Here is a 23,714-nt window from a genome sequence, read left to right on the forward strand (position 1 = left end):
ATTCTTGTTACAATGACGATTATGTATATTTTTATAGTTCTCAAAAGATTGTGATTTGAGCTTTATATAGACTTATACTACTATGGAATCTCAATGATATTAGAACGACTGTAATAAAGCTTTTACCATCGTCTGCGAGTCATGACCTTGTCATTCATTAAGGACGAGCAACAATTTTTTCTGTGTGAGAGCTGTTACCGAATGCGCTAAAACGGATCTATGGATAATAATACACTCGGCAAATGTTCATACAAGTCGTGAATCAGTTGATGACGGTTTTTAACTAATTTTAATTTAATTTAATCTTTATCCAGCGGAATGACACGAATGTCGAGACGAAGACTCTCTAGTTCAGGTTCGCTAGGAGACCTATGAACTGCTATACTTGTGGATTACATTATTAACTTACGATGATCGGCTCTCAACTGTAGATGTGCTTACACACCGTCTAGCAGAAACTGTTATAAGAAATAGTTTTAGATTGGCAAGACTGCGCAACGATTGTTACTAAAAGAACTCGATTTTTTTTCTTTGCAGAATGAACTTTGTCATGCTATTTCGTTTCCGCTGCTGCTGCTGCTGCTGTGCGAGTCATTGTTGAATCCTTTGCTCGTCGTTGTACGACGGCGCTGCCAAGGTGTCATCCGCTAACGTCAAGCTGTCAACAGGAGTCGCACGACAATTTCCAGCAATGCCGCTTCGGCCGCCATTACACACAATGCCATACAGGAACATAGGGGGGCGAGCACAGGACGAGAATGAGAGAAGGACTAGCCATCTCGCAGAGTTGAAAACTTTCCGTAAGCAGATGTCGCGTCCTCGTAGCATGCTTCGGTACCTCCTACAGTTACTGCTGTTACTTCTGCCCATATGGTACAGCTGTGCGTGCGAGTCACGTAACGCAATTCTGCTGCTCAAAACCGTTCATAATCGCTGTCCCATATGTACTAGTTGTTTCCGCATTTCGCTGCTGCTAAACACAAACTGCAAAGGACCAAAGAGAAAATGTGCGAAAGCAACTGCAAATGTGAGTGACGGCCAACCTATGGCGAACGCCGTCCGGCGATATCGGACTTCAGTAAGTGAGCTTTGCCAGTGAGAAGATTCAGCTCGTGACAGAACTTGCCGGCCAGAACAAAATAGAGAACACGCTCATAGCATAGGCTAATAAATTTTTGCATGGTGGAAATTAAAAACATATGTGGATACCTGTAGGATGAAATGTGACTAGTTGCTAACACACAAAAGCTTGCCCATCCTTACAATAGACTACAGACACATGTATTTATATTAGGTGACCTGCTTTACCTATTTATACAAGTTAGGTTCTCCTTCAATGACTAGTGGCTTTGCGTCGATGCTTTATATTACCAAATGTCACAATATAGACAGGGACTAAGCCTAAGGACATTGAAATTGTCCCTGTACAGTTGGCTGGTCGTGCATAAGGGAATCCCCTCTTGCACCAGCCGGTAAATACGTACCTGTGCATTCACAGGCAGTTCTAAGGTATCGCTCGATACAGCTTAGGCATCCAACTACCTATGATCGCTACAATGTACCCGACATCGTTGTGTCTCACCAAAGAGTTATCCTTCTCCGCATTATCACCTTTATTAAGCTTCGCGGCTCACTGCGTAGCCCCCGTATCCACAGAAGGCTTTTGCTCTTAGATGCAAGAGCTATTGTTCACGGTTACTCTTATCAGTTAGCCCATTAGCGCCTGCCCGTTCCCGTTCCGTCTCTACGCAGCCGGTTTGCCCATCACCCACTCTACTACCTACTGCCTGTGTAGTTTTGCTCAAGTCTTTGTCCATACAAACATCTACGAACTCAAAGGGTGTAGAGATATTTGACCAAAGCCCCATTCAACAGTGTACATAATCATGTCGTAGTATACCTTCTTGCCCGTCTTTTCACGGTATACGTTAAAGTACAGTACGGCAGCAGGTAGCTGAATATCCTCTTCATCCGCTGCTTCGATCTACGATCAATTAGCTTACAGGCAGTTGAATTTTCCTTAGCAAAGTTAGAATAATGAAGAGCTGCATCTGTTAAGTTGATCCAGTCTAAAAAGAACATTAGGCATATAGTAAAGGACTTTATCAGAACGCTACAAGTGTTTAAATCTTTCAGCATCGACACCCTTGTAATGAAAAATGATGCTTGTGGCGTGGTGGAAGCGATTTATTGTAGCAGTTTTAATTCTGATGTGACTTTGCGGTGTGCTGATACTGAAGAATTAATCTATTTGGATCTATCTATCTATAACACTCAGAGGAATCGAAGCCGAAATCTCATTCTCGTATGCTCAACTGTCTACCGGTTTTGTCACACCAACGTTCTTCTTCTAGGATCATTTACTATTCCACAAACATATTTCTAGCTTTAGATAATACTATCATATAACATCAAATCGCAGTTCTTCTTATGCAATTTCAACCTTTACAAAAAATGGTAAAGATCAAGCAAAAACTAAAAAAATTATTTGCTATTATCCGTTCCATAACCTGGCATTACTTAGTGTACATATGCACTTCACATTAGACCAAATGTCAAAAAGGTATCTTCACAGCATATGTAGCCATGCTTCTTAGGCCTGTTTTTCTTCTCTCCTACAGACAGAAGACTAAAAAACAGCTTAGTGCAATTCTATATTTTTATTCGCTTAAGTTATCCGGATGTTCGGCCGCTAATGAGCTGACCGTGAATAGCAGACGAGATAACGGTGACTTTTAAATGTCGTTTGTTTTGCTACCTCGAGGCGCTTAGATTCAAATCGTTCTACTGACGCAATTAGATGAAATGGACTTCGTGGATGTCATGAACCCGTCGCTCATTCATACCGTTACTGTTTATAGGTGAGCAAGGCTGGATAAGCTTCTTGATCTGGTCCATTCATCCCAAAATCATTCGAGTCGATACTGTTGTGCTTAAACTTTGAAGACAAGCCCAATATTTGAAGCGTGAAATCATAAACTCCGTTACGGCTACACTTTATTGTGGACGGCATCGTCATCTTCACACGATCATCGGAAAAAATTTAAACGGTATGAAATCTGAGCGATGAAAAAGTCAATGCTAAAAAGAACAATGAGACAATTTAAGTCTAAATCAATGTTTTCTTTACGTGTTAGATATATAATGAAAACTACCGAAATCCTTCTATGATTTCGGACTGCCATCGGGCACGTGGGTGGGTACGAATTATCTCGCTTTGCTAGTTAATCTGTAAGATTCTCAATTACTTGCACGTCCGATAAAAAGTACGCCGTGTAAATAAGGTAACGGTGCTTCGATGCCATTGTTGAACAAAAACAGGCCTTTCGAATCACAGTCGTATTCAATGATGTGACTTATACATCCAAACGCCTGGCTAAAATTTCATCGCTCTAGTTCATACCGAGAAAGAACAAATGAACTTCAGCGCCCCACAGTAGAACAAATGCTCTAGCATTTAGGCAGTACCTAATAGGTCCACGATTACGCATAAGCCTAGGCAAAATAAATGTTGAACTTAGCATTGATGTTTTATCATAGTCTAATTAACAACAGCACCAACGAATATTCAAAAGGAAGCTTGACGTGGACTATTGCAGAGTGAAGTCTGTTATCTGAGTTGACGTGTCCATAAACAATTGGGAAAACTCATCATGGGTAAATCATCATCGGATTAATAGTATAAGAAAGTATGATAGAACGAGAAGCTCAGGCTTCTTATACGGCCATTTCTCTGACCTACTTGACTTCTGCACTTTTAATTTCTTGCTATCCAGTTTTTTTAGGTCTAATAAAGGTGTTGTCTTTTTCTAGGGGAAATCGAATTTTCAACTGATCGAACCGATTTTTTAGGAAGTAGCATGCTTCTGCTAAATGTGAATACAACCTTTAACGTTTAAGGGCTATACTGTATCCAAATGAAACCGATGGCTTGAATCGCTTGGACCCAACATATATTTCCACTAGTCCTTTGGTAACTTGTTTATGGCTGAGCGCACTCCGCCGGCTCGTCCAAGATGCAGCAAGCAAACAGGCAGACAGCCACTCAAAAGACGTATTTGTTCCTATTCTCCAGTCAAAGGCCACTGTCACAGAGGAGTGGTTCGGTGTTTACTTCGACTGTATACCCATCTCTCCCACTGTAGCGAGTAATTTTTTTTTTTTTTTGTCAATTTTTCGTTCATGAGGTAAGAATGAGGGAGCACCATTTTCGCATTTCAGCCACAAAAATAATTGACACACCTTCTATTACGTTTCGTCTAGATAGTACGGACCGTCAGCCTTCAATGTATGTCATCTTCCTTCGAAGCCTCTCATCGATAAGATGTTCTACTATAGTGCAGGTATATACTCTGCAGCTCATTTTAGTTGTGCGCGTATCATTAAGCGTAGCTTGTTCAATGAGCGTGTTGATGGGTTGATCGGGCCAAGCCCGTGGAAAGCATCTACTTTTACGCTAAATCAAAACAAATCGAGGGAGCTGTTACGGACTGTGGTTGAAGAGTTTGCATTAACCTTGGTACACGTAGTAGTAGTAGTAGTAGTAAATTTTTCTGCCACTTTCGTTGAGCTGAGATCTGTAGCAACAGCTTTTTGATCTGTGGGCTTTGTGCTCGTTTAACTGAGGGTGCAAAGGAACTTCAAGTTCAGCATGATCGCACCTACAAAATGATCCGTATTTTCCTCGGACCTAGTATTATCGAATGCCTATCAATGCATCACTCAAGATAGCGAGTGCTCATACAAGTGCCTCGTTTAACCGATGGTTTAAACTGTTGCTGGTAACGAATAAGTAAACGTAACGGTTTAGTAATTTTTTAGAATAACAACTATTAAACACCGGTAGAATCCCTAAGTAAATTTTGTTTTTAATATAGAATCGTATAGCTCTAATGGCAGTAATGCTCTAATGTATAGCTCTAACGGTAGCACGTCTTGTTGTGGTAAGCTAATTGTGGATCGTTTATTCAAGTTTTCTAATAGCGCTCGCATGCCGCTAGATTTCAAGTCTTGAGATAAACGACAAAAGAAAACGTAGTTTATTCGAGATAAATCTATTACATGCCATGAAACATTTAGAAAGCATCACCTAACGAATGGACGGATTATGACGTACAGGATTTTTTGAAAAGGTAGATTTGAAAAAGCATTGTCCCGAATACTTACAACAAACAGATATTATAGAATTAAATGAAAAAAAGCACTAACCGTTTTTCTCGCTAGACAGCGGTGAAGTCACATATTCCCAGTTGTACAAGTAGTGTTATCGGTCGGTACCATCTAGAAGCTAAGGTACGATGGTAGTAGATCGGTTAAAATTGGTGGCATGACTTAATTCAGAATCTAGATCAAGAGCCTTAATGATGAGTGAAATTTTTGAGAAAGATTGCCCTCTTTGCAGTTTTACTACGATAGAGGCACACTGTTGTCCGGACCCATAAAAAAATTACTGCTATTTATGGTTGAGATGCATTATCGCAAAAAAAAAAAACGGCGCAAAGATGGCTGTTTCTCTTTCGTTCTAGAAGTGTCGGTGTTAAAGATGTTCCTTGTAGTATTTAATTAATTGCAGGAAAATTTGATAGAACTATTACGAAAGTTGAGCAATACCGCCATGTGAGTAGCCATCATATCGGCAATAAACTAAACGTTTAACATTGAGCACTTTTGAAGAAACTGGCTACAAAAAAGTTCGGTGTTCATTTGTCACACGAATTAACGCAAACGAATTACCTCCGTTCGTGAACTTTTTTCAACGCTGAGCAAGATCAAGTCACAGTGATAAAAATAGGTCAAACATGACAATAATGAGCAATCTGTGACAAAGTACAGACTGACGCCAGAGTAGGTGATGATTCATGTTTGATCGGATTGGGAAGGAATCGTGCATTATGAGCTGTTTCCACCTAGCTAACCTAAATGATTCATTCAGACCTCGACCGTCAACAACTAACAAGATTACCACTAATTATTGAAAAAAATCGACCGGAACTAACAAACATCATCTTCAGCTAATTCCACAACAAATCAAATACATCTTTAGCCACCCAACTGCAGAAGCGTAGAGGGGACTTGGATCGAACATTTGAAGTCGGATCTTGCACCATCAGATGATCATTTGTTTCAGTGTTCCTTTCGAACTCTTCCTTGATGATGTTAGTTTAGTGTCAATGGAGAGACGCAAAAAACACCTGTTACATCTTCTGATTCAGAGGCCATAACAATTCTGCTGTGACGGGATTATGGTGTCACCAGAAAAATGACGAAAAGTCATCAATCAGAATGGTGCATATTTGACTTATTACCATCGTTTTTAATTTCAAAAATATTTGCTTATTTTAGCTTAAAAACAATCAACATCTTTTCGACAGTCCAGTATGTATGCTTAATAGGTCTATTACACCAGTCGCTTAGCCAGTTTTTTGCTAAAAATTCACGAGTCCAAGATATTCTTAAGAACTTCATAAGCAGGCTTCGCTAAATGAAAAAAGATGAAGATTTTAAAAACTGCTAGATTCCACGGTAGATTTCATGGTTTTCATGTTGCTTAATATATTATTCGTTTTAGCCAAGTTCACGGTAACTGACATCGAGAGAGAAAGAGGCTCACACAGCGGAATACATTTTCGTATCGTCTTTGAATACGGTGTGTTGAGGGGTTAGCAGTGGGATAGAGAGACCAAGAAGTGGTACGAACACCGTTCGTTTCATTTCCCTCCTCTATGCGAGCCTATACCGCTGGCAGTGGTAGTCTCCGCTTTTCGACAGGCTCCTCCCCATTTTGCTCGCTTAGGACGTCGTCCTGGCTGGCTGGCTGGCTGGCTGGCTGGCTGACTGGCGAAATGAGCTCGTATCAATCTTAGCCTAGCACCCGTCACTTCGTCCACCCGAAGCTGCTCACAACATCACTGACGGCCACGGCGGACCGGAACTGTTATTGCCAGCGAACTCTAGCAGCCGCATTGCGGTGGTACCTTCTTCTGCCCAACCTGTCCTACATATCTCGACGTGGACGCAGAACCATCTTGGCATTGGTATAGCAGTAGCCGGTCGCTGGCCGTTCGCTATATCGGTTGTTTCTCCTTTAACAGTACCAGCTGCATAGGTTCACATGCCCAGGCGGCCAAGCAGGCGAAAAGCAGGTGGCCTAACGCCAACGCCCTTAACAGGGCAGATAAGGTTAGGGGTACGGAGTAGAGGATGGACAGGGGCAAGGCAGAGGTACACGGGGTTTTAGCTATAACGACCATATTTTCTTGGAAGAGGCTCCTCCTTTGTTCCGTTTAAAGTACTACGTGCGGAAACTGGCTTGCATTAACCGACGACTCGAAAGGTATATTAGTGCCTTAGAACGGAGGCGCGTCCTCTCAATTTTGAATCGCTACAGCAGAAATTGTTTTCGTTACCGTAACTCTATATGCTGATATTTATAGGAATGACAGATATTCCACATGAAAATCATACAGGATGCCTCAAATGCGGATGCTAAAATTAGGTTTCGACTCATTTTTCTATGGACTCTACTAATACGTTCAAGATTTCGATATTTATAATCGATTAGGGTTTGTGTATATTAATCAGACTATGTCCGAGCCGGTGGTTGATAAAAACTCCGCTAAGGTGCATTTAAATATTAGCAGGTTTTGATGAAGTCAAACAATATCATATTTTAACACTGCTAAGATGTAAGCAGATTATATCTTACCGGCAATTCCATGTGGATACTGGAATCAATCAAGTAGCTTGTATCGAGTTATTAAATTTCTTAAGATAAGACTATATTTATTTTAGGTGACATTGTCCTTAGGGCAAACAGGACCTTAATTTGCGTCAAAGAAGATCTTCGCGAGTGAAAAGGCTTCAAGCCTGCCCTGGTTCTGAAATCTGTTACGAAACAGAAAAGCACGCTAAATTCTCGATAGAAAAACCTCAGATGCATAAATTATAAGGTATTTTGTGCCAAAAAAGTATTCCTATCAATTCATATTCCAGTTACTGTCTTTGCTCTTAGAGAGAAGTAAACGGGTTGTCGTTTTGTGTCCTTATGGACTTTTATATGAATTTCGTCTTTCTCCGACACTACGCCATTTTATTAAATAACAGCAGTTAGTTTTTCGAATTCTAAAGAAGGAATACGTTTCTCAGCTTTCAAGGGATGTTAGAATTGAATATTATATACTTTTGATACAGAAAAAGAAAGTAACAGGTAAACTTGGATTGTTAAATCTGGTACATAAAATGCGAAGTAAAATTATCATCCAATACGCTTGCCTAATAGATATAAAGTTGACTAAATATAAACAAGCACTTAATAGAAAAGGCAACAAAACTACTAACTTTCAGTTTTCGTAAGATGTACTAGGCATCGCCTATAAGGAAAACGCTTCCTTAGAATATACGGGATGCTTTATATAGCATGTAGCATTTTATTTTATGACATCTCGCAAAAATTTCTCAGTTTACGACATCGCAAATATATGATGAGCTATAGGTTCTCACATTCCTTTAAACATAGCCAGAAGTAACAAATAAGTACCTAAGTAAGTAATAATAATAAGTAAATAATATATATATATTATAATAAGTAAATAATATATATATAAATAATATATTGCGATGAGATTTTCGCAGATCAGTTAAGATAAGGGACCCATGGTTAATCCTGTTAGGTTGTCTCCGATACGTTAGTACCCGTTACCTTTATATTTGTGAAGGTGTTATCCTTCGTTCCGAAAGTTAATCTAGACGAATTTCGTTTTTTATACGTTTAACTAGCACCTCTGGCATCTAGTCCTTTTTTTGTAATACATATCTCACATTTCCTCATATAGCAAAGAAAAGATGTAAGAATAGATGGCACAGTCCACCGGCGTGCGCTCTTGGGTGGGCGGGGGCTGAGAAGCCCTATAAAGGCAAAGACGGGAAAAAAAAAGTGGTTTTTATTTTTCTACCCTCTATGCATCGTTTTGTCGCCGTACAAACGCTGTTTCTCATTTTCCTTTTATTTTTATTTTTCCTTTCGACGTGAAAAAGAAGAGCCAGCTTTGCCATCCATTCTCTTCTATGAGACAATCCTCTCGTTCTCTCTTTTTCTATTGCTATCTCTATTTGCCTCCTCAAAATCAAATTCTCCTCCCTCCCGACTGGCGTTCTCTCACCTCTCTTCTAGAGCAGACCCAAACTCCGTTTTTGCTCTGACTCTCGACAGATCTTACCTTCCTTTCCCTCTCCCATGTCCTGGTCGTCAGCGTCGCACTCGGCCATTCGGTCAGTGCCACATCCGTTCGTGCGCCCACCCTATCTATCCTGCTAGGCTGGCCGCCTTGTGCAACCCATCTTTAGAAGGCTGACAACAGACTCCCCTGACGTCGCGGCACTTCGCTTTTTATTTTCCCTGATTCCCGATTGGGAAAGGGCGTACAACAGGCGATGGCGATGAGCGAGGAGAAACGCCTCCCAAAAGCGCGAAAGTGGGGAGCGATTCCCGAATGAATACCCTGTTCTCCCATAGTGTGACGCGAAAAGCAATGCAAAGTAGAGGGGCAGGGAAGGGGTCGCCCAGAAAAGGAGCACGAACAAGTGAGCGGCCAGAGAGGCGGTCGGTCGGTTGGACAGGCGCGCAAATTGAAAATGTGAGAATTTAAATGCACTCAGCAGGCAGACAGTATACGACCAGGTAGAGGAGGCTGGGAGCGCGGAAGAGACACAAGGCGAAACGAATTGCGACTCTGCTCCATGGAGAAGAAGCCTAGCCGACAGGTGGGGTGGTCATGGTGTTATGGAGCGAATTGGCGCTCTGTAAGTGGGAGATTCCGGGGCGATGCCAAATTCCCTCAGCTGGTATCGATGGTCAGATAAGTTCCAAGAAGAGCGGGCTCCAGTAGACATCGGAAGAAGGGAGGGGGACAATAGACACCGTCCAATATTCTAACACCAAAAATAAGTAACGCAGGAAAGTTTAGGGAGATAGATTGTCGGTAGACATTTCAGGCAGTAGCTAGGGTTAATACTAAGGTTTCGCTTGAAAACCCAGCAGTGTTAACAGATAAACACTATAAGAAAAATATAATTTCTTGCTCAAATGGTTTATTTTTATGATGAATATATAACAAGGAATATGAAGACTAAATTATTTGAGTATGGCCAATACATGCATGTTACGTAATCGCATGTGGGGATTGAATAAAAGTTAATCTAGGAAAGCAAGTTTACAACGAATAAAACCAGTTTCTGAAAGAAACTGCCACACTGAAAAGTTCTCCGTTTGGTATTACGTTATGGATCATTTAAGAGGTATTACTTGGTTACCACTTAATTCTCTATTATTATTCCAAACCATTGGCATCGAAAAGAGCGCACGGGTCATCAGACTGTGCTACTTAAAGGAATATTGCAGACTCCATAGCTGATAAAGGGTAGTTGGCAAAAAGTAGTTGGTTTAAGCATATCGCCGTAAAAATATTTGCATCTTTTACTTTGATTGTGTTTGATTGGTTTGAACGTTTTTCTGTGCATGTATATTCCCAGAAATAAGTTTATGCGATCTATCCAGGCCTTGCATGTCTGACACCGTTGTCTGATTTATACACATATGGTTGGTGGCTCATTTCGTGGAGCAGTTCCAGACACCCTAATTTTTCAGGCAAAGAATTCAAACATAGTAGGATAAGATATGATTATGAGGATTAATTGTTCCTTCGTCGACTGCTAATAGACTCGATATTCTTTCGGATATGATATTTCGATTACCAAGACTTTTCTGTGAAATTCCTATCAAGTGTAAGGAAGTACGCCAATTTTTCTATTTCCAGTGATAGATCCCTAGATAGATTAAACCTATAACATTTTAACATATTAGGGTTTCAGCTTGAACACGAAAAATGAGTAAAGCATTTCGTTAGATTATAACTTCGTTAATTTTTTTTTTAACGAAAAGCGAGGTGTGGATCATTTCTTGGAGGCAATATACTATGGTAATTGATGGGTACCCTTTACTTGTTTTTAAAGAAAGTAACCCTGCTTGATAAATTTATGATTTTTGTTCTTCAATTGTTCACCACTATTATTTTGACTACATTTCAATAGCTTCAGTTGTCTCAGATTGCGTTGATAGGTGATTGACGGTTTTTGCTCGGATAAAAATTGTTACCCTTCTTACTCCTAGCGCCCCTTTAGTCTCGTTTTCGCCTGACAGTACTGCTTAGTTCGGATAGAGCGAACATCTCGAGCCCAGTGCAGCAGTCGCAGCTCTCAGAGCGGAGAAATTGCAGGACCAAAGTAGCGGACACCACTGGGTAATCACATAAAGGGCACGACTACTCTCGTTCGATGCTCTTCCATCTCGCGTACGCGCCCTTCTTTTGTCTCTCGAAACATTAACAGGACACGCGATAAAGTGATCAAAAATGAAGACATCTCTTACTGACATATTTTAAGGCTGCCTAAATGACAAAGTGGTTGCTTCTTCCTTTGAACCCTTTACTTTACCCATTATTGAATTCGTGTAGGTATACAACGTTTTGGCCTTTAAACTTGTAAGAACCTGTTACCACCTGGATTGTGAGTAAAACAATTCGATAAAGTTTTGTACAGGCCATAATTTAATGTACTGTCAAATGTAACGAAATCGGTGCCTGCCATCGAAGTCGAGCAGACGATTCTCAAGATGGACGTATGCACATTTTGTTTTATGGCAGAGATTTCAAACAAAAGACTCCGCCAGATTAGCGTAAGCCCTTAAACTGTATTTGGAGCTTTTAATACTTCTAATTTCGATACGATAAAACATGCATGTAGCAATTAATCCACAGATAGTAAGCCACAAAAAAAAACAGTTCAACAGATAAAGCCAGTTTTGTAAGAGACGTTGCTTAGACTTAAAATAGAAATGTTTGTCCAATCTAGTTCCTCATGATTGATATTCTTAACTTGACTGAACCCTGTTTTCTAGTGGCCTGTAAAGAAGCGCGTTGCCCTTCCGGTCACCACGGTATCTAGTGAGAGTATCATCATGGAAGTTACAATAATAACCATTAACGGACGAAGCTGCGTATTAGCGGTGAAGCCATAAACGCCCCCTTTTTTTACCCACGTCACTTAGGTTGCCATTGTCTCATGTCCGCGCTCGTCTATGTTAACGACTGCCCCATTGCTTTCAAATGGCAAAATGAGTTCTCGTCAAGAAACAAAAAACAGCACTTCCCATAGCTTACAGTACACACCTATGCGCGTTAACATACATACTTTTCGGACAGACTTCAGGCCAAATAAACAAGCTGGCTTGAAATGAATTGATGAACTGTCGACAATTAACATCTCAGAGAATGAATGAATGAATTGGGACACGCAAGCCGCGAGCCGACCACTGTTTTATCGACTGTCTTCACGACGGCTACTTCTACAACTATCGCCACTACCGGGTTAGCCTAGGCTGTCGTTTGGACCCAGTCCCTGATGAGATATTGAGCTTCGATGAAGAACGCCTCATGAGCGCGCGCGCGCGCACATTCAGAGCTAAAATTAATGTTGAAAAAAAAACGAAAGAAAAGTGAATGAGAAACCCATACGGGAATAGGAAAAATAGGGACGAACAGGCCTCTCCCCACCTGGTATGGACGGGAGCCTAAGGGAAATGTTACCAGCAGACTGTAATGTTTCCACATGTTTGTGATGGCGGAGCAGCTAGAAGCACTGCGATGACGAGCGCTTGCTACTTGCTTGAAACGCGCAAGCGGTAGAGATAAACGAACCGGGAAAAATGCCAAACTGTCTAGTTGGCCGACGCTTCATATATTTAGTTTATTGATTTACCGCAACTGTGCGGTTTCCATTTATCGAAGGCCCGCTCGCATGCCTGTTGCCGGAATAGAAGGGAAACGGTCGAGAGAAAAGAGATAGATAGAGGAGAATGCGAATCCGCAAAGACGCGTTCAACTTTTTTTTAGCTGGAATCCCAGAATCATTCGCTATATGATGAAGGACGAGCGGAAAAACCCAAGAATAATAGAAGCATATGTTGACGATATGGTTATGGTTTCGGTTTCTATGTGCTTCAAAAAAGAATTAAGGTAAAACAACTGAAGGCGTAATAAAGTACTTGCTTTATAACCTGTATTTGCTTTGTGCCGCTTGTTAGCATTAACGCTTCGCTCGCTACCTTTGCTGTGATTGCATCGGTCGTAGGGTTGCAGGAGTGAGATAACAGAATGAACAGAATATATGGACGTCATAGAATACGGACGAAAAAAGTAAATTAGTTAAAGTTGAATACTAATAAAAACAAAGTACAGTTAAGCTTTGTTGTAAAGTTACCATTTGGGACAAATCGTCAATTTAAATGGTTTTGAATATCATACAGCGAAATTTAGAAAAACTGACCATTTAGTTTCTGAAAACATAATAAAGCTGCCATAAGTATTAGATTGAATAGTAAGCTTCCGCGGTTTTGTTACTGAATAGAAAACACCACATTTTTATTTCTAGGATAATACATTGCTATACATATCCCGTCGTTGTTCACAACTTTCTCTTATCTTCTCACCAAATAACGTATGGCATTTCACCAAATAATAGAGGAGTTAGTCCCGAAAAAGCTTTCTAATTACGCTTTGAGTGGTGATCCGGGACAAAGGTGACTGGCCAATAAATAAAAGACTAAGAAACGTCGGCGCAGGCTTTAGAGAATATACACGACGCAACAATACCTCTTATTTGGGTCAAGAAGGGCAGCTTTGACGATATTTGTCGCGAGTGGCCTTGCGTTGTCATGGAGCAAGGTGACCTGAGTTCGTCTGTTGAGCCTTCTCTCTTGAATAATTTGGCCGACCCATTACAACTGGGCCGATCAATGGTGTAGCTCGTAGGGAAACGATAACGAGTAAATCAAGCTGTTGCAGTCCTGTCAACCGCAAAGCATAATCTTTCTTAGATAAGAGAGCTCTCGGGCCCCGGGCTTTAGCTCCCTTTTTGGAGTTATCTATTCCGATCTTTAGTTCATGTTGACGTACAAACATCACTTCTCATCACCGGCTACAATTCTGTGCGAAAATCAATCCGTGAGACACTCGATACTAAACAAAATGTTCAAGTGCGGCGTTGAGCTATAATTCTTTGTTTGATTCAGAGAGTTTATGGGGTACCCAAATTCCGTGTTCCTATGCAAACCTCGAGAGGCTTGAGATGCTCAACGGCGGCCGCTTGCTACAGCCCATCTTTTCGGCTCGTTTCTGAGCTCTTTGCTTAGCCGTCTCCCTTCAAAAGTACCTTCAAATAGTCGTCATCAAAGTGAGAAAGTCGGCCGGAGTAAAGACGTCCTTAAGATCCCGTTTTCGCTCTTCGAATTTGGCAAATCATTATTAAGCAGTAATCATTTGAATGCCAATTATTATTCACGATGTAAATATGCTGGGATATCCCGACAGGATTTTGGTTTTACAAAACGCGTAGTACAGGGGGTGATGAAAATGCACTTTCCTCCACCTAAAACATCTATCCTGGTCGAGGAGTTCTTTCAGGTGGGTAACACAATATCAACATAATCGTGTTACACCATGATAGAGAAAGTACGGAACGCGCTTTCAAATGCAATGGCGGAGGTACGCAAAAAGAAAGTGGGAGAAGGAAGCTTTTGAAGATAACCACGGAGACTTGATACATAAGAACTAATAAGGGTATTGTGATGATGGTGCCAAAATATTTATGATATATTTGTGCATGAAAAGACTCTTATTACTATGAATAGTACAAAAGGTTCGCCTTAAACAAACAGTTGGCAAACGAAATTTCTTATTTTCTTCAAAGATGGTCGTTATATATTATCTAATACATATCAGAGGTCTGATACTGTGTTGAATTTCTTATCACTCCTACAAGTGAATAATATATAGAGTTAATATAACCAAGATTTTTTTGCTAACCGTAAGTTGCGCTTATTCATGATATAGTTAAGATAAAACCGAAAAAAGATTAACCAATTTATTCCATCGAATTTTTGCTTTTCTGCTAAGCGTGTTTACCTATTTATAAAATGTCATATTACTAGAATATACACATTCCGGTAATACCATTTTTCGTTGGTCAGTGGTGCTACCTGAAAATCGCATTAGTCTTCAGTAGTTAAAAATAGGAAGACTCATATCAAATACAGTGGTCGAATAGAGCTAGTGCAGAAGACAGAGAAAACAAATGAAGCCGAACCGAACGAGGAATATAATTATTTTAAATTAAATTGGCCACATACAGAAGTGTACTCTGCTCGCACGGTAGCAATACTAAGTAAAATACTAGTAAAAACCAGAATAGAAAATGACGGAGGAGATGGGGGGAGGGAAAGATTAGGGCGATGCTTAATAGTTCTTAGTACGTAAGAGTGTTTATTTTTAGTGGTCAATTTTCATTCATATCTTCATATACTAGGGCGATATGGGAGCCATGAGAATGTAGGGTCATTAGTTTCAATCCTACGCAGTAACATGACCCTGGACCCTTATATAGGGAAGAGCTTGTATATATGTGTTGACCATTGTTGATATGTATTAACAGATTTTATAATATTTTTAACTTTTTTCTATGTAGGCGTTTGATTCGACGAGAAAACATTACGGTGAAGGTGTTATGTCTACCGATTTGTTGGCCCGTTTGTATGCTAAAAAGATCATATCCATCTGGTTTTCATTCTTTTTTTTTGGTATTTCCTTTTGTTTTTCTTGTTAGAAATGCTACTTAAGAAAAAAGGACGCATGGGAACTCGTTTTTGAAAAAAGTTATTTAACTTTCTTTCAACAGGGTTGAGTCACTCTTTTGAGGCACCGGATATATCCTCAAGAAATGCCCCACACTTATCGATTTTTCACCATGCTGATATCATATAATATTGTTATTATTATTTTTATCATGACTTTATTATTGCTTCAATATTACCCCGCCACTCGTTACGATGAGCACGTGTAAGCCAGTCATTAAACCACGGATAGTACATGCCTGTACACGCTTCATATAACTCGTACTCAATATCACCAGCGGTGGACCAGGCAAACGAAGCATGATCATGATGATCGGTTTTGAAACTGTATTAAAAGCTCTTATTTAGCAAAAAAAAACCTTAATGCCATGATTGTCTAACCAAACATTCAATCCTGGCATAAGAGACTGATCAGATATCGAATACTGTATGTTCAGATATAAATATGCAGTATTCAACGTATGAAAAATGCACACACAGTATATTTGGTATCGGAGAACTTTGTATATCCATTACTATACATATGTAAATATGTCATGTATCCAACGCCCTATGCCAGCTTACATAACCGTGCGATTGTAATAGCTTCGCTACACTTTACGCTGTCCCTATGTTTTGACTATAAATTTACTGACGCAAACCATTTCAAGACATTTGTACAAAATTTGCGCACGGACAGACGCATAGAGAATCGTGTCAAAACTTAGTGTACAGGCTACGTGCAAGCACAAACTCCATATGAATAATCCTACGTTAAGCAACCAGCCATGGAAAATTTTTATCGCTGGAAATAACGAACTAAACAGCGTTTGCAGTAAAATGAGGAGAATCGTTTTCAGGGTTATCGGAAACACGGGCAACGTAGATATATATAGTCTCGATAGCCCCTTGGTTTGGGCGGCGGCAAGCAAACCTAACACTATTCTACTATATAACACTACCATATAACAGTAATTTGACAAACATCTCAGAGTGAACTGGGTTTAACGTCGTAGTTGAAAAGCTGAACATTTAAAATAATGTAGTTAGATCATCAGTGGATTAATTTCGCCGACATTAAAACTATTAGGTGGTGTTTTATTTGTCCAAGACGTGTTCTGACCAACATTATCCAAATAAAAGTCATATATATTTTGGCTTGCTTTGAACTACCCTTTCTATTCCGCCAGTAGTGATCAAACGCTAGTAGTGTGGCCCTATGCCCTATATTCGAACGTCGCGCGCCATTGTTAACGATTGAGATGAGATTGCTACTTGTCTTGGGCGGCGTCGTTGCTGAGCCCCGCCTTTTATGGAACATTTTGATCACAAAAAAAGTATGTATATCAGTTAATTCACCATTGTGGATGATAGCACTTAACCTTATCGATCTCGACTTATTTTTTAAGTACATACGCCGCCAGTAACGCCATAGCACTACTAAAATATTGACGTTTTCAATAAACAGCATTCATAATATCAATAGTTTGTTTGAAATGGACCATGATGGTCTGAACTGACAGAAGCAACCATTCAGTTACTGGTAAAAATGAACAGAAACTTGGCCATGAACTGAACTTGAAAGTAGCATTTATTTCAGCAGTATTAGAACTTATTACTATAAGCAGTTATTAAATACACGAAAACGTCTCGTCAACAACGTTCGGTATTATTGCCAATCATCAATTTCAGCAGATATGATGATATTACAGTTCTTTAAACGGAACAACAAAGGAAATACTACAGTATTTTCACAGTGGTTATGGCGAATGAAGCATCATAATTGCCATTGAGTAACACGTAAAACAAAAAAATGAAAAGAAGTAAAAATGTAGTTTCTATAATAAATAATATGATTTTTAACTATTCACATTACAAGATATAAAGCGGCACTTTTTGTTCACGATTCTATTGAAAGTAGCGTCCTTCAATATAGGTACAACGCACATTTTGTACCAGCTATTAAAGTAAACGAAAGAGTATCTTTAAAACAAACGAGATGTTACAAGAACATGACCCCACCTGCACGAATAGGTGTAAATACGATAGAAACAAGAAGTATCGATGTTAGTATCGGAAAGGTGAGCTTTTTCTATTTGCCACTTGTTTTTTTCGTGTAGCAGAATCTTCGAAAAATATGTGCACTAACAATAATATTCCCACACGTCTGTTTGTAGTAAAAAAAATTGCAGAGGTGCGGCTCTTTGCGGCTCTGACAAGAACAACTTCATATCATAGGGAATGCCCCTAGCAATACTTCAAAAAGCCTCAAGCGCCCAATCTGCATCTTTGCTGATGCAAACGTTCGACGTATTTATGTGGCGTACAATGTCAACTAATGTTGTCTATCTAACTTTCTCGACGTGTTATCGTCGGATGCGTAATTTACGCACGGTCAGAAGTGGTGGACAGACGGTTATGCTCAGTCAATCTATGGTGACGAGGATCGATGTGCACATTTTATCATTAAGGAGGACAAGGAAGTGTTCATCGTGGCAGCTCAATGGACTGACGGTGAGTAAGTGCTACAACCAATTGATGATATTCAAGCAGATTAAGCTACTCAGTAATACGCACAGCCTACAGTTAAACACACTGCATAATGTATATGTAGTTTACAGCATAGTATATAACTTGTTGCCAGAAACGGGCGATTTATAGTTAAAAATAAAATAATTTCTAATACAGTTATGATAAAATGTCTAACGGAGGCAGAATGTGACGAGTAGAATAAATCCGTGTTGTTAAATTTGATGACGCTTATAGCCTGTACAGAGATCAGTTAGCCCCTAGATTTAGATCAGATAAACCGCTTGTACACTCGTTAGGAGAAAATCGATATTCTACACACATTGATCCTTGCTTATTTGAATCTATTATCGATTTACATACTTATTGAGTCTCATTTTTGCAATAATCAGGTAGCCCAGGCTGAATTGGTAATCAAGGCAGATCCAACTCACCCTTTCCGAAAGGAAGCGTTGTTTTTGAAATGGGCATTGCTAGGACCGGGCCCTGCCTTGAGCGAATAATGGTGTTTTCGCCTAGATTGACAATCTAGCTAATATGTGAAAAAACGGGAAAACATTGTATAGTCGCCCTTGCTATGATGATGATGATGATGATGATGATGAGGAATGTATTAAATATATAAGTAGAAATTTACCTCATAGGTAAAATATTGCGTAGTTGATTTGGAGTAGAGAAGCTTAATATACAACAGAGATGCCAGACGCATTCTGATACTCCAGTAAACGTACCAGCAATAATGGGGGTGCTTCTTTTGCTCATTATCATAGAGTGAAGCCCCTATTTTGACAGGTGTTTGAACCCATGCTTACGTAACAGTACCAACAGGTTAGCCTAAATGGGAGCTTAAATTATTTATTGAGTCAGTTTTTACGAATCACCTTAAACGCACACACACACACACACACACACAAATATATATATATATATATATATAACTCTAAAGCAAGCATATTACCAAAGCTGAGTAGTTTTTGCATATGAGACTTCAAAGATAAAAAAAATACAAGTTAATGTCCTGAAAAGTCCTGAAAAAAAAACCTAACACTAATTTTTTGCTTTTTGCCGTAGCAACATGTATGTAAATAACTGTGTCGTAATCAAATATGGGTCGGAAAGCAAGTACGTGTGCAAAGTTATCAGAAAATTGGTTTCTCAAGTTTATTTTGAACATGATGAGGTTCACGAAAAAAAGTGTAAGAATATAATTTGGCTGCTAGATTGACACACAATATAGTATGATTATATAGTATGTGAGTGACATTAGCCAATTCATTTAAGAAAAAATACTTAACGCCAATAAAGAGGATAAACAATGTGACGTCAGTTACCGTTGGTGTTTATACGCGTAAATGTTCCTATCTTTACGTTTTCCTTTGTATATCCCACGTTATCGATTGCATGCAAGTGCGAAAAACCGTGAAATCTACCTATATATATATATATATTTATATATAGGTAGGAGCATTTAATTTTAGCAGAATCTTCAAACGTATCTTTTGTACAGCTTGAATAGAACAACTTGAAAATTTAAAAAAAAAAAAAGATTTTATTATTTATTAGTGTATTGATTAAACGAGACTGATAGTTACAAAAAAGTCAGGAATAAATAAGTGGCTGAATTAAAAAGGAAATATGGTCACGATAGTCATACAGGTGAACTTACATACTTTAAAGCCTGCGCTTTGATCTCTTTTTTTTTTTAGCGGCATATCCTGTGGTAACAACAGAGCCTCATAATCAGGCCCCGTTCCAAGCCTAGATTGATACAGCGCTCAATAAAGTTGGCGTAGACTCAGCCGATATGCGAAAAGTGAAAAACGAGGATTGCAAAGACACGCTCTGAAAGCTGAAGTGATGGTCACTATCATTCCCTTCACATAAAATCAGGACATCATAATGAATATATGGGAATAAACACCATGACGGCATGCATAGTCGAGCAAAATGAGCGAACAGTCAGTGTAGAAACGCACTGAAAAGCGAACATATTTGAGGCCAATTGTAGGCCGCCATGCGCAATTGCAAATAATCCCGTTCAAAATTATGTATAAGTTTACATACACTTTGGAAAAATATATCATAAATATAAAAAATATGACATCCTAAAATGGTCGCCGTTTTGAATAGCCCGGTTACTAAGCATAGTCTCGTATTAGCAGGATATATATTTGTGATCATTGGTTAACAGACAGAAATATAGAATAATACAAATTTTGCATATCATTCACTATGAAACTCTAAAACCTATATCTAATACAAAGTTCCTATGAAATCAATGAAGCACTTGCCTGCAGTTGGTTACTATGGTAGAGGACAGTCATCCATTAGCTTTCCAAATAATGTCTAGTTTAAGGAGCAGCTGCTAAGACAAGGTAGGGTTCAAATCAAAACTTTAGGCAAGCATACATCGATTACAGTTGTACAATCGATTGTAGTTACAAATCCTTTGGTACGTTTTGTAATTTATATGAAACGAATTACACCTGTAATACACTTTATGAACGCTTTTGGTCATATGGCGACTTCCCATACTTAACCACTGTTCGGAAAAAATTTAAGAGATGTTACTGAATTTAATCCTATTAGATGATAAACTAAATAATGTTATTGAATCACTCAGTAAATGATACTGACTCTAATCTAAACACTGAATTTATTAATATCTACTGGAGTTTGTCAAAAAATATTGAAGATGTGCTGATATTTCATCGTCACTTCTTCGTAGGATCCTTGCCGAGGCTACATGAAAGCTGTATATTATCCCTAGTTATCAACGAACATATTTAATATAGGCCTATTCCGTTTAAAATAAATGGGAGGTATAAATTCTTAAACTTGAGGCGTGCATTAAATCTTCAACAAAGGTCAAAGCTTATATAGCTATTCCACGTACTTTTCACAAAAATACCAGATTCGTGCAATGTACGATCAAGCTGAGCAAAGCTCAGAGCTACTTTCTGTACAGACTGACCTGCCTAACCAACTCCCCTTTTGTTATATGCATTTGAGCTTCAAACTGCCGCTTCCTGCTGTTGGCGAGTACAAGAGCGTGCGTTAGCACGTATGCATCACGTGACATGTCGACGCTTAATAACACTCTTCGAAGACCTGTAAAAGCCATTTCTCTTTTCGACTCCCTCATACAACACCGGTAGCGCCGGTACTTTATCCATTCCGGTCACCCATATAGTAAATTAATCGGCACCAAATGTTCAGATATAACCGCAGCCTAGAAAGAATCTCAGGTATTTTCTTCTTTGCCTACCCCTAAGCTGATATCAGCCGACATCTAAAAGCCAACACGTGCATACGATCTGTTGCATTCAAATTGAACGTGTGACTGATTCAGTCTGCTTCAGGTGTTTCTATTAGTTTGTGTGAGCATTTCAAATGACAATATAAACCATCGCTACACGTGCTGTACAGTAAATATATCATCCATTATATATGAGGAATGATACGAATAGCAAGTCAATAACAATGGGCATATAATCGTGGATTTTCATATTGGTGCGTGTTTTCGCGCTAAATGATCTCAAATCGGCTGAAATTTAGCTACTATTTCTAGATGTTATCGATATTATATAATACGTAAAACTTCACTATATTTTTGTTTGTCAACTCATTTGAATTAATATCCAAACTGAACCAGTTGAGAAATAGATTTTGCTACACGTTTTATCTCGTTGATTAGCGCCATCCTTCAGTGGCACAGACAAAAATCACTATTAACGTGGTGCGATTATAATCTTTTGACTGTTAGTACGAACGGGGTACACTGCGAACCTGCTTCAGCAGGAAATTCGACTTCGTTAACAATTAGCATTTTAAAAGTATGCTCAAATTGAAGGAGAAGTAATTACTAAAAATCCTTATTCTTGCTGGTCATCACGTATAACTATAATATATCAACGCATTTCAAATGTGTATGACTTCGACTGAAAGTGAACCATGTTCAACGCTAAAAAAGGATATTGCCTAAAAAAATCGATAGGATACTCAAAAAACCCTAGAGTGAATAGGATGAGCTGACTCTAGCCTCAAGTCCAGATCGCGATTTTAATTAGTTGGGCAATTCGCTAACCATGTTTGACGTAGATTCGCGGCCGCTGGTGTAAGCCTTATTCATTACTTTACATACCTGTCAAAAGGATAATTCTTGAATTACAAAATCGAAAGATTACCTAATCGAAATATTAGTGGAAAAGAATAAGCTAAGTCGAAAAGCTACAGTCACTCAGCTTTTTGGATGCATAAAATGTAATTCATGTTAGTTCTGTAACTATCTGTACAGGTGCAAGCGGCGATTATTATCCTGACCGATTTTTTTAGTCGGAGTGCTGCCTTATCTAAGAATAGGATTGAAATAGTCAAGATCAAACTTGTGTTCTACTGATACAGAAAAATGGATACCAGCTAAGCGTATCTCAATGGCAATTTTTACCTTCGTTAACTAATAATAAATCAATATTCTTGATAGGCATGTATTGCTCGTCCCAACAGCGCCCTCCGCTGTACGCGGTGTTCGTCGATTTCAAGGCAAGCTTCGACTCGGTGTTCACAGCCAAGGTTATGTTCGTATAGGTCGAGGTGGAAGTCCCTATAACTGTGTTCAGTTTTCTCGCTGCTGCCCTATAGGAAAACAAAATGATTATTCATAACGGAGCGACCAAACTCTTGTAAAACGCAAGTTTTACACAGATACCTGCCCTTCGAATTGGCTAAACAGGGATTTTATGACTCGCTTTGTCGTAAAAAGGTTTGCGGGGAACAGAACCTGCATGAGGCAAACACGATTAATAGATGCTCTATATCCGGGGCAGATTGTGATAAATACCATGTAACTCCCTGCTTTCTGGTATTATATGAAAGATATCTTGCAAATTACTCAAATTCAAGTCTCATGAACTCAGCTACATTAGTAATACATATAATCCAAAATTGTATTTGATCTTATTTTCACTGTAATACTATGTTATTGACCTCTATACATGTTTGACTACTATTAAAGATAGTTAAATGATTTTGATCTGATTTATAGGACTTTTTAATTTTCTTTATATCACGTGGATATCCAATAGAAGGTGTTGCATATACTCTAAGTTTTGGCTTGTTGACTACCAATAGCGCTGCTCCGATGCGCTCATGTCGATACTACACTGAAGTTCACATATGATCTGTGATGTTTTAGCCAGATTTCCTTCATCCTCGCCTACTAGTTTACCATAAATGTATTATATAAATATTTCTATCGTAGAAGCGCGGAATAGACTAGTTGAAAATACAAGAAGAAGTGGGCGTTTACATTAAACGCCCATTTCTTCTTCCACTATTGTACTTTCAGTAGCATTATATAAAGAATCTACGCCTTGATTTTCATCTTTTCTTTTTGACTACACGTCGCTTTAAAACTGCATTTTTTAATACCGCTAGAGTAAAAACCGTTCAGTAATCACATGTTTGA

General features: G+C 39.1%; 2 long non-coding RNA genes across 6 annotated transcripts in view; both read left to right on the forward strand.

The window, feature by feature from the left end:
• LOC111269766 (uncharacterized) overlaps positions 1–19,968 on the forward strand; it is a 25,181-nt gene extending 5,213 nt beyond the window's left edge. For 3 of the 5 annotated variants that reach the window (XR_002685914.2, XR_002685918.2, XR_002685917.2), the window contains exons 2-3: positions 538–1,078; positions 2,862–3,534. This is a non-coding gene — a long non-coding RNA (uncharacterized LOC111269766). Of the gene's footprint in view, positions 1–537; positions 1,079–2,861; positions 3,535–7,791; positions 8,418–17,895; positions 18,233–19,953 lie in introns of those variants that run through there. The other 2 variants (XR_002685916.2, XR_002685915.1) reach the window with 2 other exon arrangements.
• Positions 19,969–21,399: 1,431 nt separating this feature from the next.
• On the forward strand, positions 21,400–23,284 carry LOC147752209 (uncharacterized). Its single transcript, XR_015314686.1, has 2 exons — positions 21,400–21,495; positions 22,731–23,284. It is a non-coding gene; the product is annotated as an uncharacterized LOC147752209 (long non-coding RNA).
• Positions 23,285–23,714: the final 430 nt, after the last annotated feature.

This window comes from Varroa jacobsoni, unplaced genomic scaffold, assembly GCF_002532875.2.
Source record: "Varroa jacobsoni isolate VJ856 unplaced genomic scaffold, vjacob_1.0 scaffold_1410, whole genome shotgun sequence".
Taxonomy (NCBI): domain Eukaryota; kingdom Metazoa; phylum Arthropoda; class Arachnida; order Mesostigmata; family Varroidae; genus Varroa; species Varroa jacobsoni.